Source organism: Halichoerus grypus, chromosome 6 (assembly GCF_964656455.1).
Source record: "Halichoerus grypus chromosome 6, mHalGry1.hap1.1, whole genome shotgun sequence".
NCBI classification, from domain to species: Eukaryota; Metazoa; Chordata; class Mammalia; order Carnivora; family Phocidae; genus Halichoerus; species Halichoerus grypus.
In genome coordinates this window covers 69,463,126-69,481,640 of record NC_135717.1, presented here as the reverse complement: position 1 = coordinate 69,481,640, position 18,515 = coordinate 69,463,126, and the positions used below count along the sequence as shown (strand labels likewise).

Here is an 18,515-nt window from a genome sequence, read left to right as displayed (position 1 = left end):
ATATTTCTCTCAGTGTTAACATTACACATATATGGAATTCATTTGCTCATTTATTCAATATTTATTCCAATAAATAGCTACTGAAAACTTATTCAATATAAACCACTGAGCTAAATCATGATGAGGTTACAAAGAGAAATAAAATATAATCGGGGTGCCTGGGTGGCTCAGTCGGTTAAGCGGCTGCCTTCAGCTCAGGTCATGATCCCAGGGTCCTGGGATCGAGCCCCACGTCTGGCTCCCTGCTCAGCAGAGAGCCTGCTTCTCCCTCTCCCTCTGCCTACTTGTGCTCTCTCTCTATCTCTCTGTCAAATAAATAAATAAAATCTTTAAAAATATATATATATAACCTCTGCTTCATGGGGAACACATTTGTTAGGCTAATTACTTGGCTGCTGTAACTAAGAGATCCAAAATACAGTGGCTTACATAAGCCAGAAATTTATTTATTTCCCCTGTAGCAGTCCATAGGTGAGTGAGTCAGGGCGATAGGGGTGTTCCACCGCCCTGACCACATGCTTCCAAGGTTGCTCTGGTTATCAAATTTTCCAGCTTGCAGGAAAGAGAAATTCAGGATGAACAACTTGCCATTAGGGAGCAACTTGCCTGGAAACTGCATATACTATTCCTGTCCACCTCTCATTGGAGTGAATTTAGTTTTGCAGCCATACCTAAGGAATGTAGTCTCTAAATGGGCTGTGGGTACCCAACTAGAACTTAGAGCACTCCATTACTGACAAGAAGAAGGGGTAACTCAGCAATTAAAGGGGTCAAAATATTAATGTATGCAACAACAAGGTTGAATTTCAAAAACATTAAGTCAAGTGGAAGTCAATCACAGGGTTTCCTGGGTGGCTCAATCGGTTAAGCATCTGCCTTCGGCTCAGGTCATGATCCCAGGGTCCTGGGATCAAGCCCTGGGCACCTCCCCCCACCTTGGGCTGCTCAGCATGTAGTTTGCTTCTTCTCTCCCTCTGCCCCCTCCCCCTGCTCATAGTCTCTCTCTCTCAAATAAATAAAATCTTTTAAAAAGTCAATCACAAGAAGTTAGGTACTATGTGATTCCATCTGTGTGAAACTCTAGGAAAGGCAAAATATAGTGTCGTAGGTCCGTGGTTGCCTAGGGGCAGGATCCTGGGGAGGTGATCATCACAAGGGAGCTTTTTGGAGTGATTGAAACCTTCCAGATCTTGATTGTGGTTACATGACTATATACAATTACCAAAATTTGTGAAGCTTTACACCTAAAGTGAGTTAATTATTATTGTTGTTGCTAGTGCTGCTATCATTATTACTGCCTTGAATGGGGTTCTTAGAATTTTAAGGGAATTAAGAAAAAAAATCACTGGCTAAATTTGGAATTCTTGAGGCAAAAAAAAACTGCCATTGCTATATTTTGTTTGAATTACTTTCTTTTTTTTATTATGTTATGTTAATCACCATACATTACATCATTAGTTTTTTATGTAGTGTTCCATGATTCATTGTTTGTGTATAACACCCAGTGCTCCATGCAGAACGTGCCCTCTTTAATACCCATCACCAGGCTAACCCATCCCCCCACCCCCCTCCCCTCTAGAATCCTCAGTTTGTTTCTCAGAGTCCATCGTCTCTCATGGTTTGTCTCCCCCCCTCCCCGATTTCTCCCCCTTCATTTTTCCCTTCCTGATATCTTCTTCAATTTTTAAAAAATGGCAAGTATGTATATTTATGAAGATAATTAAAATGATTGTTCCACAGAGGCGCCTGGGTGGCTCACTCAGTTAAGCCTCCAACTCTTGATTTGGGCTCAGGTCATGATCTCAGGGTTGTGCAGTTAAGCCCCACTTGGGCACTATGCTGAGTGTGGAGCCCGCTTAAGATCCTCTCTCTCCCTTTCCCTCTGCTGCTACCACACCCCCCCCCCCAAATAAGGAATATAATGACTCTTAACAGATAATCCTGAACCTTAGTAGCCTCACTGAGAAATAAACACAATAGAAGATTTATTTCTCCTTCATTTCACAGTCCTGCTGGTTGGGTTGCTCTTCTAGCAGCAACTAGGGATCTAGCCTCTTTCCTCTAGCGGCTCCACTGCCTTCTGGGGCCCTGGAGTCCTTTGGGATCTTGGAACCATGAGCCTGAGTCTCTGCAGCCTGTCAGGGCCAGGCCTGGCAGTAGCTCACACCTAATGTCCATATCCCATTGGCCAGAACGGGTCACATGACCATACCTGGCAGGACCCTGGGAAATGTAGTCCTCCTGTGCGCCCAGAGCAAGAGTGAAACACTTCCTCTCTACCGTGTCTTTGTGTCTATCACAGTATAAACAGTTATAAAGAAACAGAAAAAAGTTGTCCTTAATCCCAATCTGGAAACAAAGAAAACAGAATTCGTACTGCTTTTCTTCTAAGCTTTTTAATCTATGCATTTTAACATTTTATCATCTATGGATTATATATATAATTGTATATACTTATTTTTCACTAAATATTACTATATATTTTTCTGTTATAAAAAAGTTCAAGTCCTATCTCTGCAATATACTGGTTGAGTGAGTGTGGGACAGTTCCTAGTCCTTGAGTTTCTTTTAATTTAGAAATGATGACTAATGATACCTACTACACAGGACCCTGGTGAGGATTAAGTAAGATCATTCATTTAGAGTGCATGGTATAAGGCCAGACACACAGTAGGCATCTGATTCTGAGTTACTCCACCTAACTGAGTTTTCTGCCTAGCTCTCCTTACATGAAGAGCATACTGATTTAATCATTGCAGATTTATCATATGTATTAATATTTGATTGGGCTAGTCCTTTATCATGTTTATATTTAATAAAGCAATTGAACACTGTTTGTGATGGCTTATTCTTCCAAATGAATTGCACAGTAGTATTTTCCCTGGAAAAGCGTGTCTTAGCCTGGCTTCTCCAGAAAGTAGAAGCCAAGACAAAGGACTTAAGCATATTAGGGTGTGCAACCCCAAGGGACACTCTGAGGAACATGGGAGTGATGCAAGGAAGAAGAGGGAGCCCAAGCAAGGTGTCGGTCACCTAGTTCACTGTTGCTCTGTGCAACTCACTGTTCAACCTCACAGTACTGCTTTCTGGGAAGTTGTATCTCAAGGCAGTCAATCCAGGGGAAGGAGAGGAGAAGATTTTTTCTGCCAGCCCTCATATCTCATTGGTTAAAATATCACCACACTGGGAGCCTATTCCACACACTTCAGGCTTGAACATGACCCAATGGGTCCCATGGGAGTCATGCCCACATATCAGAGAGAAGCCCCAGAGAGAGCCCAGGCAAAGCCAACATAGGACGGTCAGTGAAGCAAAACCAGGTAGGTGAAGCTGAGAGCATTTGAGGAGATCCTGAGAGAAAGAAAATTTGGGATAATTTAACATCTTTATATTAACCAGGTTTCCTATTCTGGAACATAGAAATAACATTTGCAAAAGAGAGTTACCCCACTTATTCCTAAAGGCATGTTCTTATATTCTCTTCAATTTGTCTCTGTTAGGATCAAATTAACAAATTTATTAATTTTTGTGTATTAATGATGTAACTACAAGTCCTTGTAGCCTTCTTTAGTTACAGAGAAAATTCATACAGTTTGGTACTATTTTTAAAGTCATTAAAAAAAAAAAATAAAGGATTTGCTACTGCCTATGGGGATGAGACCTCACTTATTCCATGGCCAATGAGCCTAGGATCGGAGGGAGGGTCAGTGAACATCCTGTGCTCTCACCCCAAGTCTCTTATGATCTGTCTCTAGGCAACTTTTCTTCCGCCCGGATGCCTTTTAAGGTCCTTTAGAGCTCCGTCCTTAGCAGTAAATTATTCTTGTTTAAAAAATGATTTGTGAATGGGCATGTGATGAATGTCCTCCAAAATACTTTCTTCCATTCAAACTTAAGCTCTTCTTGTACCAGAAATAATATCCTGGGTACTGTAAGAATCTCTATAGATGTATAAAGGGAATTTGCCGCATATTTTGACATGGTATGAATCTGAGAGTCAACTAAAGGTGATCATTTTGCATTCAAGAGAATAAACTGTGTGGGCCTGGTTTTTCCCTGTTGTTCAAAGGCCTTTTAATGAGAGCCGGGTGGTTAAGTTTCTGGCCTGCGATGCTGAGCTGTACACGGGCGTTCTAATATGTGCAACCCATGCCAGTTCTTTGTCAGGAGGATTATTCTGGGATGCTCTGAGCTTTGGGTTGTTCCTTGCCTAACCACAGAATTGCTGCATGCCCTTTGGAGGTATTTCACTCTGCTCCTCCATGTCTAGATGTTATTATATGATATCAGATTTCTCCACGAAATGCCATCGCCAGTGGCTATTCATTTGTGTGCACCAACGTTATTATTTACTGTACTTAGTCCATTTTGTCATATTCAGTAACCTTCACCAGAAGTTCAGCATCCTGGCAGGCATCTTCCCTTGGCCACAGAGAAACCTTGTATTTCTCTGAATCTTTCCAAGAGATGGGAATGCAACAGAAGCAGCTGGAGATATGAAAATAACTAGGAGCAAAATAGACATCAAGTTCAGGAAAATCCTGAAAAAGAATTTTAACAGAAGCAGTTCTCTTCTGACACTGCACATTCTGTAGGATTCTGTGCTGGGTTGGCTGCCACATGGCAGTTTTGAACGGGGAAAAAGAATGAGATGTATATTGGCACGTGAGTTCATATCTTAAATGCAGATGATAAGATTTTACTCTTAGACCCGTGTGGGTGATTAATATTATGTGCTAAATACATGGATATAATGAGAAAAAGACAGAGAATTCTAAGATAGCTCCATTTCCAGCCAGACGCAAAGAAAACTTTAGTACTTAACCGAAAAAATGAATCTAGTAAGTGGATGATGTCAGCGCTGAAATTTCTGTTAATACTTTCAAAGTGTGCTTTTTTAATGTAAAAAAAATATGTTTCATGGATTGGAAAGCCAAAGCTTGTTGAGATACACAGTGTCTTTGAGCATTCCAAAAAAGTGAATATGTCATTCTGGCATGAATTTTTCTTTCTTCGCATTCCTCGTTGACACAGCCACGTTTCTTCAGTTACATGTTCTATTACCCCCGAGACTCCTGGGCTGTCCCACCCAACAGCATTAAGGTTGCTATATTACCATAAAAGTCTACCCTGTGAGTAAAACAAATGGGCTGCATTAGCACAGAAAGCAACCTCCCCTCCTGGATTGAAGAAAACATACACCCAACTCTGTGGCTGCTGGAGTTTTGGTCTCTTCCTGAGAAGATGATGACTTCCAAAGTGCAGAAAGCTTGACCCCAGTACAACAGAGACTTCCCTAATCTTTGTGCTTTCCCCCCTTCAGGAATTTTAAGACATAAAATCTTAAATCTAAAGCTGTCTTTGAGATCAGGGAGAAATACTTAAACATTTATGCATTCAGTTCATGATTCAGAGATTTATTTATAAGACTGTTGATTTTGGGACACCCAACTCTTGCATTTAAACTGCCGAAGTGAGTCATGTTGTGGGAGGTAATTACTACCAGAAAGTACAACTAACTTGTAAGCTTCTCTTTAAAATGTCCACTCACAATCTACAATTACTGTAAATAACAGGCTACCAGGACTCTTGGTCTGTTTTATGGCTGTATATATTTATTATGAGTGCATTAGGCTATACCCAAACATACTTTCGTCACAGAGGAGTTCTTGGAGGAGAAACGAGTCCCTTCATTAAAGTATGAGTATAGATTTCTGAGGATGTAGGTTTGAAAAGACATAATATCTCAAGGTTTCCTTCCATTATAGGGAACAAAGCCCAGAGAACAGCTGGCTCAAGAGAAATGATAGATTCCAGTTGGTCGAAAATGTATACATATGATTTGTTCATCATTAAGGATCAGCTCCAACCCGCTGAAATCAGAGCAGGCACTTCGCCTTTAACACCTTAGGGCCTCTCTCAGGCTGATTTCTTGTCCTCCTAGGAGGTTCTCTGATCCTCCATGTAGTGAGTGCTGAGGCCCACGCCCATCTGACTAGCAGCAGAGTGGGTAGCTGCTTGTGTTTCTGAGAACATCCCGTAGTTAACATACTCATGACTGCTTCTTCACCAGTCAGTGCCTGAGATTTCACAGATAAGATGTCTAGAGAGCTGGTAGTGCAGAAAGGAGAAAGAGTAGGAGGGAATTTGCTGTCTGGAGTCAGCTTAAATAAGGAACTGCTACAGCAGGAATTGGCGAAAGCATCAGAAAGGAAAGGCTGGGATTTCCATAGACCAACTCTGGCTACTTGATGGTTTTACCTTGCCTTTGACCTCACCTTGCTTAATACAACTCAGCTGTGATAGCAGGGCCTCCTGGTCTCCTCCAAAGTTCCTTGACTCCGGAGACAAACACATACTCTTCTTTGGTGGGTTTGAGACTTAACCAGCTATATAACCATGCCTGCTTAGGCTGTCTATGACTCAGCTGCCTTCTTGGACCTGTTCGCATTCATCCATTCTGCAGCCATTTACTCATCATGCACTCAGGAACCATTTACAGACTCCCTCTATGTGCCAGTTGTCGTGCTAGGTGCAGGGATACATCTGTGAATGTTACCCAGTCCCTGTCTTTGAAGATCATACTGCCTTGTTGGGGGAGATAACCATGAACAGTGACAGTTTCAAAAGTGTATGATAGGGGCGCCTTGGTGGCTCAGTCGTTAAGCGTCTGCCTTCGGCTCAGGTCATGATCCCAGGGTCCTGGGATCAAGCCCCGCATCGGGCTCCCTGCTCAGCGGGAGGCCTGCTTCTCCCTCTCCCACTCCCCCTGCTTGTGTTCCCTCTCTCGCTGTGTCTCTCTCTGTCAAATAAATAAATAAAATCTTTAAAAAAAAAAAAAAGTGTATGATAGATGCTACATGGGGGTAAGCAGGTGCTATGTGGACACATCAGAAAGGTGCTATACCTGATCTTGGGGAGCAGAAAACACTTCCCCTTAGTTCCTCTGTTTAAGCAAAGACCTAAAGGAAAAAGCAGGAGATAGGCAGGAGACGTAAGAGGGAGAGAGAGAAAATATTTCATGCAGAAGAGGAGCAGGCCAGAGCCTGTAAGAAACAGGAAGATCCAATTAAAAGAGAGGTGTGATTAGTTCTCAGTGGTGGGAGTAAGGAGTAGAACAACAGTGGAGTGATGACTGTGAAGGCCCTTTTCTGCCAGGTTAGGGCCTTCGAATGTAGTTGGGATCTGCTGAAGGATGCATGCTCTGTACGGTGTTTCCATTGGAACGGCCATTTACTGATTCTGACACGCTGGTATTGAAGCATTCATCTGAGCGAGTTAATAAGCTCTCAGCCATTTGGTAGCTTTCTTACTCTCCTGACTTTCCACAATTAACCTCCCCTGTGACCAGAACAAGTGCACTGTTTGCATCTCTGACTGGTGGCCTTGCCCGAGTTCCACCTTCCTTACCACACACACTGCTCCTTCATCTCTGTGACCCACCTGGGCCCACAACATATCTACAGTGCCCTGGTTTACATATTTTAATCAAAAATGTCTCTCTTGTGGGGCGCCTAGGTGGCTCAGTCGTTAAGCATCTGCCTTCGGCTTGGGTCATTGTCCCAGGGTCCTGGGATCGAGCCCCATGTCAGGCTCCCTGCTCAGCGGGGAGTCTGCCTCTCCTCCCACTCCCCCTGCTTGTGTTCCTTCTCTCACTGTGTCTCTCTCTGTCAAAAAAATAAATAAAATCTTTTTTAAAAAAGTCTCTCACTTAATTTTAACTTGAACCAAATCTGGAACATATAAAAATATATGAGCTTACTATTCATTCAACAAATATTAAGGAACTCCTATGTGCAGGGCAGTATGTGTTCCAGGTAATACAGTAACGAGCAGAAGAAACTAAGCCTTCACTTTCATGGAGTTGATATTTTAGAGTAAGACAGACAAATGAGCACTATATCAGATAGTGATAATTGTGTCAAAAAATGATTATGAGATAGTGATTATTATGTAGAAAACTTCAGCTGCTGGAAGGTGTTAATTGTTATAGGATTGTAATGTACATGCATCCAGGAAAATAGATACATGCTACTATCCTGTAAGCATGGATCAACAAGTTTTTTAATGACTTCAGGATTCAAAAATTAGAGAATTCACAAAACTAGTTTGAAATCCTAGACTTTGACAGTAATGTCGTTGTCACTTGTAAATTTCAGATTTTTCATGAATCTCTCTGATTTTAGCTTATTAAATTCAATGTGTGATTTTAATTTTAGTTTTATAGTATAACAAACAGGATTTTACAATAATCCTATAGTCTAAATGCCCCTGTGTTAACTGATGTGTTTCAGTGCATTTCTGAATGAGGATTTTGCTTTACAAAAATAAGAGTTAAGTACTTCACTATTTATATTTTATCTTAATTTTCCTTTTGTAAGGATGGACAAGCATTATTGTTACAACCTTGTGAATAAGTAGGGATTTTAGTAAGGAGTGACACAAGTTCTTCACTATATGCTTAATAGGAGTGAAGAAAAGGGGACTGGAGAAACAATATTTGAAGAAAGAGGAGCTGAGATTTTCTAGGATTAGAAGCACGAACGCTCAGATTAAAAGTACACTAGTAGTTGGGGCACCTCGGTGGCTCAGTCTGTTAAGCGTTGTTAAGTAAATCTCAGGATTGTGGGATTGAACCTGGCTTTGGGCTCCATGCTCAGCAGGGAGTCTGCTTGAGATTCTCTCTCTCTTCCTCTCCCCCCCCCATGTTCTCTCTCTCTTTCTCTCTAAAATAAATAATTTTCTTAAAAAAAGTACACTAGTAGCAAATGAGATGAACGAAAATAAGTATAAAACATAGTGAAATTGAAGAACATCAAGACTAAAGAGAAAAACCTTAAAAGTTATCAGGGATAAAAGATTCCATGAAGAGGAGCACTCAATGGACTGATGGAAGACTGTCATTACTACAATAGATGTGAGAAGACAGTAAAGTCTTCATGACCCTGAGAAATTAACTGTCAATCTAGCATTTAATCTTCAGCAAAACTATTAAAAATGGTTAGACATTTTTATAATTACAAAGATTTAGATAATTAATCAATCATAGACTCTCACTGTAGGATACACTTAAAAAGAAAAAATGAACCCAGAGGGAAGGTATGGATACAAGATAATGGTGAAGACAGATGTCAATAGATATAAAAGATAGTGTATTAACTACTGACTACTAGAAAAGTTTTTAGGGTTATAAAAGATTAAACTAAAGCTTTATTTATTTATTTATTTTGAGAGAGAGAGGGAGTGCATGAGCAGGGAGGGGCAGAGGGAGAGGGAGAGAGAGTACTGATCAGGGAGCCTGATGTGGGGCTCGATCTCACAACCCTGAGATCGTGACCTGAGCCCAAATCAAGAGTCTGACGCTTAACTGTCTGAGCCACCCATGTGCCCCAAAATTGAAACTTTAAATGACAACATGAAGTATTCAGTGGGAGAATGTTAAAATGCTAAACAACTTTAGATGTGGCTTTAAAAAGAAATTATAGGTAGGAATATATTTTTAACTTTTAATGGTGATCACCGAAAGAACAGAATCGATAGCTTCTGAACAAGTAGAAGGGAGAAATAGGAAGATCAAAAACTTTATCAATCCAACAGAAGACAGAAAAAAGGAAAACTACAAAGGGAATTAGAGTAAAATAAAATTACAAGTGTTGGAAATACATGCAATATACCAACAATCACAATAAATATGAGTGGATTAAGCCAGGAGTTGGCAAACTTTTTCTGTAAAGGACCAAATAAGAAATGTTTTAGGTGTTGTGGGTCACATACAGTTTCTTCAATCCTTTAAAGACCTAAAAAAAAAAAAAAAAAAAATCTTAGCTTGCAAACCATACAAAAACAGATTACAGGCCAGATTTAGCCTATGGGAGGAGTTGGTCAACATCTGGATCAAAATTTTAACAGACAAAAATTTCCAGATTGGGCTTTTTTTTTTTTTCAAGTCGGCTATATGCTTCTCATAAGAATCTTAAAACACATAAAGGATTTATAATAAAGAGTGGGAAAATGTATACTTACAAGCATATTAACCCAAAGGAAGCTAATTGGCAGACCTGGAGACAAGGATTCAAGTGCAGGTAGTTCCTTGAGAGGGAATCTCAGGAAACATCTGCAGGGAAGTGGAGACATGAGAAAGGGAAGAGAAGAAGCTGACTGATCAAAGATGTGTTGTCATCCACTTACCCTTTAGGCAACTGGAGAACAGTCCCCCGAGGAACTCTGGGGCACAGAGAGAATGTGCCTCAGAGCCACTCACCTGAGGAGCAAGAAAGCTTGATTGTTTATTGACCACCTCTCTAACCATCATTGCTGAGCGGTGGCTCTGGGGACATTAACTCTTTGGCTCTCTTGGCTCTCTTTATGGGTAAGTAGAGTGTTCAACCATGGCCAGGGAAAAAAGCCCTCGAGCAGAAAGTCACAGATTCTTGCAGCAAGCAGTTTTTACTTATAGAGATGAACGCTGAGGGAATATGTGTTGGGCAAAGAGTGAATTTTGCTATATTAGTACAATATTAGTAGAAGTCAAATTGAATTTAGGGAAAAAGGCACTGGAAGGGGTAAAATGAGAAATTACATAATAATAGAGGAATAATCCACCAAAAAACCAAACCAATCATGAATTAGCTCAAGACATAGCATCAAAATATGTGAAGCCAAAATTGACGTAATCACATGGATAAATTGACAAATTTACAATCCTTGTTGAAGATTTTAATGAACCTTTAGAAGAAATGAATAGATCAAGCAGACAAAAATTAGTAAGGAAAACAAAAGATATGGTGGAAAATATTAAGTTGAGATAACCTATAATAAGAATGAAAATGTGAAACAAACATTTCTGACCAAAATGGTTCCCACTGGGCTAAAATCAAGGTGTCCACAGAGCCATGGGCTCTAGGAGAAAATCCATTTCTTTGCGTTTTTCCACTTCTAGAGGCCACATGCATTCCTTGATTCGTGGCACCTTCCTCCATCTTCGAAACCAGTTGCCTACCTCTATAAAACTCTCTCTGACTTTCTTGCCTTTCCTTTTCACTTCTAATAACTCTTGTGATTACATTGGGTTTGCTCAGATAATCAGAATAATCTCCCCATCTCAAAATCCTTAACTTAATCATGTCTGTCAAGTCCCTTTTGCTATGTAAGATAACATATTCACAGCTTCCAGGACTAGCACGCAGACATCTCCAAGGGGGTCATCATTCTGCCCACCACACAAGCTATATAAAGTTTTTCACTGTGTATACGAGAGGCAAAGAGACACATATCTAGGGCTAATTTAGATTCAGAAACTTCAAACCACATTCTTTCTTCAGACGGTTTTTGGGATTCTGTTTTAGTGCTATAGTATAAGTTCAAGATAAGGTTTAGATAAATTGTTAAGTGTAACCAACCATAGTACAAAATAATAAAACCTATAAATTGCATATGAGTTGCTCTGTCACCTCATTTCATAACTTACTCCATATTCACTACATGATTTGCTCTCACCTACAATACTATAGAATGTACCTTTGCTTACAAATTGTGTGGACCAGTCATTTTTCTATCATAAAACACAAAATTAATATGCTTGATCTAATAGTTTTATATAGAGGGCTACATACCCCCTCCCATAGGAAATACATTTTTTTTTCAAAAACTTTGGAATATTTCCAAATACTAAGTATTTATTATAAGTATTATGTACTAAATAACAAAGGAAGCAATAAATTTTAAAGAATTATTAACATATAGAGAAATTCTCTAACCTGAATGAAATTAAGTTAGAAATAAACAATATAAAGATAGGGAAAATATGCTTGAAAACTTAAATAACATAAGTTGAAGAGGAAATCACACTAGAAATTACAGTTAGCACTGAGCAGCAAAGAATGTACTACATGATAAATGGCTAAAGTTATGGCACTTAGAGGTGAATGTATAGCGCCAAAATACCTTTATTAATATATATATATATACTTAAAATAAACTAGTGATTGGATTAAGAAGCTAGAAGAGAGCTGTAAAATGAAGCCAAGAGATAGAAAAATAATTTTATAAAAATTAAGTAAAAAATAAAGGAACAGTAGAGAAGATGAACAATTAAAAAACTGATGTTTTGAAAAAACTAATGACAGATCAAAATTTTTTTGAAAACAAACATTTACTATGAACAAGTTTATGCTCCAAATTTAAATATTTAGATTAAAAATTTCTTTAAAAAATCACAAAAATTAACAGAACGAAAAATTGGACAACATGAATATTCTGATAGCCATTAAAAAGACTAACTCAGTAATCAAAACTCTCTTCCCCACCAAAAAAAAAATCAGGTACTTATGATTTTATGGGTGAGTGTTATATCTTCAAGGTACAGATAATCTCCAACTTATACACATTATTTCAGGGAATTGGAAAAAAAAGAAAAGCTACTTAGCTGATTTTCAAACCTAGTGTGATGTTGAGATCAGGGAAAATGTAAGAAAAGAAAACTATAGATACATTTCATTTATGAGCACAGCAGCAAAACATTCTAAATAAAATAGTAGCAAATCAAATTCAGCAGTATTTATGTTTAAGTTGGGTTCATCTCAGAAGTGGAAAGATGATTTCAGAAGGAATTCTAAAATCTTTTGATACAGAGATTAAGACAATCTTTATGATTATCTCCATAATTCCAGAAAAAGCATATGTTAAAAAAATCAATTCATAATTATTTTTAACTAGGAACAGAAGGGAACATTACTCAATATTCAAAACCTATAATAATCATGCAAATTGATGAGACTTTAAAAACACTTGCATTAAAGTCAGGGACCAAATAAAAATATTTCATGTCACCACTTCTATTCAACAGTGTGCTAGACATTCTAGACAATCTAGTAGATGAACAAAAACATAAGAGGTACAAGAATTTGAAAGAAAGCCATGAGGCATATTTATGTACATCTAAAACCTAAATGTAATATTATTTCTAGTAATAAACCAATATAAAATTCTAAAACTAAATTGAAAGTTGGTCCAAATTTTTGCATACAAGTTCAACATAATAACATTCCAAATCCATTACGAAAGCAACACATAAAGCATACTTTTTGCAATGACAAAAAAAAAAAAAAAACCAAACAAACATAATTTACCTAAGGATAAACCCAACAAAGTGGTACCAGACAATTGTAAATAAAATAATTCATTGTCAAAGTAATGGGAGTCTCAAGTAAATGGAGGAGTGTTGAATAAAAGTCATGTTTTTGGATAACTCCTTTATAAAAAAGATACTATAAATTTACGATAAAGCAAAAACCAAAAAAAGATATTGACAATGCATATAGTTGACCAGTTACCAGAGTATATAATGGTTGCCTACAAATTAGAGAAAGAGAAAGAAGGAGAGAAAAAGAAAGAAAAGAAAGAAAAAGAAAGAGAAAAAGAGAGAGGAAGGAAGGAAAAGAAAGAAAAAGGAAGAAAGAAAGGAAAGAAAGAAAAGAAAGAAAAAGGGAACTCAATAAAAAATAGGCAAAGTATTGTGGGAGTTGAGGAATGAATAAGCAAAGCATAGAGGATTTTTAGGGCAGTGAAAATTCTGTATGGCACCATAATGATAGGTACATGTCATTATACATTTGTCCAAACCCATGGAATATACACCACCAAGAGAGAACCATAATGTGAACTGTGGACCTTGGGTGATGATGTAGGTTATCAGTGTAGGTTCCTTAGTTGTAACAAATGTACCACTTTTGAGGCAATGTTAATAATTAATGTGTGGGTGCAGGGGTATGTGGGAAGTCTCTGTACCTTCCCCTCAATTTTGTTGTGAACATTAAACTGCTCTAAAAGAATAAAGTCTTAATTTTTAAAAATAGTCAAAGTTATATGAGATGGCAATTTATGGAAGAAGATTGCCTAATGACCAGTAAACCTGAAAAAGTGTTCAATTTTTACCAGTAATCAGAGAAATGCAAAATAAGAAGTTGCCATTTCACATTATGAGATTGGAAAAAATATTTAAAGTCTGACAATACCAAATGGTGACTTGGATGTGGAGCAAGGAGAACTTTCAAATCTTTCTGTTGGAAATATTAATTTGTACAAAATATTTGGAGAATAATTTGACAATATTTAGTAGAGATGAACAAAAGAAAGATAAATACCAGATTATCAACAACGACTCTCATTGGGGATGGAGAGAGGTGAATAGGATCCAAGAAGGGCACATAGGAGGCTTCCACTTTACCTGCCATACTTAATTTCTTTTAAAAATGTGGAGCAAATATGGTAATACATCAAATCTGATAAAACGGGGTACAGTGCATTCTCTATTTTAATTTGTATACTTATCTGGGTTTTTTATTCAAAATGGATACCTACCATGTGCCAAACCCTCTTTTAAGAACTGGGGATAGAGCATTGAACAACAACAACAACAACAACAAAATCCCCAGCTTCATAGAACTTATGTTCTAGAGGGTGTTTAAAATATTCCATATTTTTAAAAGGAAAAAAGGACTAAGAGAAAGATGAAGAAGTGGATACAACTTTTTTGAGAAAGGTTTGTTGGCATTGTGTAGATTCCAGTTGTGCTTGGTGATCATCAATTTATGGTGGTTAGAAATCTATCCAGGAAAATTATTTTCTCTGGTGGGATTCAACTGCTTGATTGCAAACAAGAAGGAGAAGCAACCGGGTTGGTCCAAAGTTGCAGTTTTTGCCAGGTAGGGAAGTGTCATTAAAAACCAAAGGTACAGCAAGGATTCTGAGAAGATGGCAGAATAGAGAGCACAGGAATCTGTGTTCCCACATAGATAACAATTGCACTGGCAGAATCTCTCCTGTGTAACTATTTTGGAACTCTGGAGTCAAACAACTTCCAAGGGAAAACTTGGACAGTAAATTGTGGTTAAGTTCAATCAGTTTCAGTTCATAGCATGGTAGCAGCTGTGCATTTTCCACCTCCACATCCTTTCAACATCCCCAAACTGCCCCTTTCCTCTGGCAGCAGCCATGTATGTGTTCCTGAAGCAGCTTGCACAACTTTGGGGAGCCAGGATGGGCAATAAAAATCCTGTCCTTCAAATGCTGGGGATCTGTGCACTGATCGCTGATTGCTGCCCTGACCGCAATGTGCAGACAGAGAGGAGGACTGCAGCCATTGTTGCAAGCATCCCCATCCCCCACCCCCACCCCCAGCTGAAGTGACTTTCAGGGCATTTACGGGTCTAGTGACTCCCCTCTTGAATTTTTCTCTCTGTTCCCTATTGGGAGCCAGACATTAAAGACTAGAATATTCAAAAGGAACTGCATATACGGGGACCATTAGAAAGTTACCACACATACCCAGGGAAAGGTGCAGGCTCAGAAAAGACCTGAGAAGACCTTAAGTTTATACCTCAGGCTGATCCTCAGCAAAGAGACAGCCTACAAAAATCAAAGGAAAAAAAAAAAGAAAAACAAAAGATAAAAAAAAAATCAGTGAACGCTGGGGCAGAGGAAGAATATGATTTCCAGAGTTATCACATCATTAGAAGCAAATTTTCAGTTTTAAACAATAATACCAACAACAAAACAATCACAAAAAAAAAATACAAAGAAATAGGAAAGTATGATCCAGTCAAAGGGTCAAAGGGTGAAAAAAACTGTCCCAGAGGAAAACCAGATGATAGACCTACTAAACAAAGATTAAAAAACAACGGTCTTAAAGATGTTCAAAGAACTAAAAAAAGATGAGAAAGCCAAGTAAACAATGTGTGAACAAAATGGAAATATCTACAAAGAGATGTAAAATGTAAAAACTAAAGTTCTAGCTAGTATGTGGAAGCAACACAAAGTGTCCAGATAAGCAAAGTGTGGTATGCATGTACCACGGAATATTACTCAGCCTGGAAAAGGATGGACGTTCTGCCACATGCTATGGATGGGATGAGCCTTGTTAGATGACATTATGTCAGTATGGAAGTCCGATGTTGCTTTTCTTGCTCAGTGATTTTAAAGACATTGAGTAGTTCCGGCGTGACCTAAACTGCACTCTTATTCCCACCAAAGGCACGTCTCTTATGTATTGGCTTCTATAGTATTTCAAAGTATTTGAGACATTTCTTTAAATTTTGTACAATCCAAAATGTTGGTGTTTTGTATGGATCACAAATGCAGCATTCCTTAATTCTTTCTGCTATTTGTCACAAGTGTCATTTAAAGAACGAAGTATATATTGCATGAAAACATTACGATATTTTCCTCTTGGTTTAAATCAACTCCAAGGTAACTGAAAAAAAATTTGCTAAGAGTTTCAGTTTTGTGAGATGAAGAGAGTTCTGTGTGTCGATGGTGGTGATGGTTGCACAACAGTGTGAATGTACTTGATGCTATTGAACTGTACATTTAAAAATTGGTAATATGGTGAGTTTTATGTTTTGTGTATTTTACCACAATAAAAAAAATGGTGGAGGGAAGCAAAGGTACAAGGGCCAAGGGAGTTTAGAGTATTTGCAAGAGAATAGTTGAAATAATGGGTCTTGGAATCCAAACTGGATAGGAAGGAAGTGGAGAAAGGGAGAAAGGGAGAGTTTGCGGGGAATAGACCTTTCATGGAGGTTACAGAAGAGTGAGTGGTAGTAGGGATACCTGAGCAGGCAAGCTGGAAGGCCAAGGTGCTGCTTAGAGAGCTTTGAACTGATTTTGGAGTGAAGCATTTTTTTTTTCCCCACTAAATGATACACCTTGGATATTTTTCCATTTCAAAAGTCAAAGTTCTATCTCACCCATTTTAACATACAATTCCTTTTTTCAGATGCATCATAATTTAATTAACCAGTCTCTTACTGTAATCTGTTTTGAATTATAGTAAAAAGTTTATTATTTAAACTAATAAATTATGATCCTTACAGAAATCCTCATCAAGAAGCCTCTGACATCTTGAGACATTGGAAGAAGCCCTGTGGTTCCAGAGAAACTCAAGACCAAAGCTACTGACTGGTGCCCCACCACCTCCCCCAACCAAGGAGGAGGCACAGACTTGAGGTCGACAGCCTGGAATATTCCACTGCACACTCATGTTGGGAGAGAGATCAGGTCATTCTAACTTGCCCATTAATGTATATGAATTATTTAGTTAATTCCACTGAGTTGCTTCTATTTGAAAAGAATTGTATCAGGAACTGGAAGTGTAAAAATGCTGTTCAATAAAGAAGGCATAGTTAAATGAGGACATAAGTTATTACAATGTAAAGTTAAATCGGAGGCAGATTTAACATGAAGTGAAAGAAGTGCCAGTGTCAGTGCCCCTCACTTACATGGGCCCCTTCCGATGCTCGGGGAGAGACCTTATAAACATACTTATATGGTCGTACAATCTGGTAAACTTTGCAAAAATGAGAAGTTTTTTTAAAACTACAGTTAAACTGTCTCTTTCCCGTCTTACTTTCCCTACCATTGAAATGGCCATTTTTGTACATGTTGTGTTGGGTCACATTTTTGAGACCCAACAAAAAAGTTGTATTGAGGACACATGTAGTTGAGTTTATTGAAATATATGTAGGGGGCTGTGGTCACAAATACTTCCTTTTAGAATGAACTGATTGCCAGTTGCACTGGTGTAGGAGTGATTTCTAGAAACGTCTTACTACCCCTGTGCTGATTCATTGAGTCCATGGCTTGAGGGTATAGAACAGAGGCTTTACCATGACAAGAACCTGCCCTGTGGCACTCAGCCCAGGAAGTAAGTGAGTCCTGGAGGAGATGCAAGGGTCTGACGTGTGTGCAGCCAGAAAGGAGTCTGGAGAATTCCTCCATTCAGACGTGTAGAACTGTAAACAGTGATTTGGTTCTCAACAGAGCCTGGTCAGAACAGAACTTTCCAAAGTCAAGAATACTCTTAATAACACAGCATAAGTGGTTATACACTTGTTATACACATGCACCATCCATTCTTTCTTTTTGTTGGTAATTGTACAAAATGATAGAATATACAGGTCTTGAGGCACAACCCGGAGGCAGTGCTACAAAGAGGGAGTCCATCTATACGTGAAGTTCTATATTCTAGTCATTCCAGTTATCAACAATAAAAACATGTGACCAGCCAATACAGAAGAAAGAATGAATGAAAATGTTATTTTTCTAGATTTTGAAATACTCGTTGTATTCATTAACTCGTTAAGACTTGATTTTGTTGTGATTTCTTTTTCTAAATAAATATGCATTTTCATATCTAATTTGGTATTAATCACTTTCAATTATTTTTCCTAAAGCGGTCCCCCCAAATTGCTTAAACTTCAGGGCCTATGGAATCTGGATCTGTCCCGGTACAAAGCAATGAGCCTGATGAGAGAGAAACGTAAGGGGGTCTGAGGGAGTTCTGAGAAGGAAGACATTATTCATGACCGAGATGATCAAAGCAAGGTTTTATCTGAGCTATGATTGAGCGGAAGAACTTGAATTCAGAGATATGGCGAATGATGTTCTAAACGAAACGAATGCTTCATAACATTTTTTTAAGTTTACACACAGTATAGTTTTAATGAGTTAAGCATATG

At 38.4% G+C, this 18,515-nt stretch overlaps 1 long non-coding RNA gene across 1 annotated transcript in view; it reads left to right on the top strand.

Annotated features, from left to right (window-relative positions):
• The window catches only part of LOC118540464 (uncharacterized), a 73,614-nt gene extending 55,420 nt beyond the window's left edge, over positions 1–18,194 (top strand). The window contains exon 2 of the long non-coding RNA XR_004919652.2: positions 16,872–18,194. This is a non-coding gene — a long non-coding RNA (uncharacterized LOC118540464). The remainder of the gene's footprint in view (positions 1–16,871) is intronic.
• The last annotated feature ends 321 nt before the right edge of the window (positions 18,195–18,515 follow it).